Source organism: Frankliniella occidentalis, unplaced genomic scaffold, assembly GCF_000697945.3.
Source record: "Frankliniella occidentalis isolate FOCC.00 unplaced genomic scaffold, Focc_3.1 Scaffold224, whole genome shotgun sequence".
Classification (NCBI taxonomy): domain Eukaryota; kingdom Metazoa; phylum Arthropoda; class Insecta; order Thysanoptera; family Thripidae; genus Frankliniella; species Frankliniella occidentalis.
Window position 1 is genome coordinate 346,533 of NW_026267350.1, and position 618 is coordinate 347,150.

Genomic DNA, 618 nt, shown 5'->3' on the forward strand with positions numbered 1-618 from the left:
TATTTTACTTCTAAAAATAGTTTACACATTCAAACACACTGAACTCACTGAAACACACAAATGTACACACACTTTACTTACACTTCACCTATTTAACACACTTATGTTCACACACACTCGTAATTTACATACTCGTAGCAATATTTATTTAGTTTTTTCAAAATTTCCAAAATGTTCTTCGCTGTACTCCAGGCCACTTGCGCCCTGTGCCGGCGTGACCTTGCCTGAGCGTACTCATGGCGGGCATCTCGCATATACCTTCCCTGCTGGCGCAACCCCTCCTCTAACTGCTGCAAACGTCGTTCCGCGCTCTGCCGTAGCCTCCAGTAATCGGACGTCTGAACGGGAACGCTACAGTTTGCCCGTGGAGGGAAGCAAATTTGTTATCAATCAATCAATCAATCAATCAACAATACTATACAACTGCGCTCCCACTGACTGACTCACTCATTGATATAAATGTTTGGCCTCGACCAAAACTGCCATGTAAACCTACTATACCTTTTTGGATCCGCGATACCCCGGCCGGGTCTGCTTGGCCTTCCAGCGGCGATGGCTTCAATCACTGCACACAAACAAAATTTTTCGCTGTTACACAATATTTTTAACCTTTTCTAT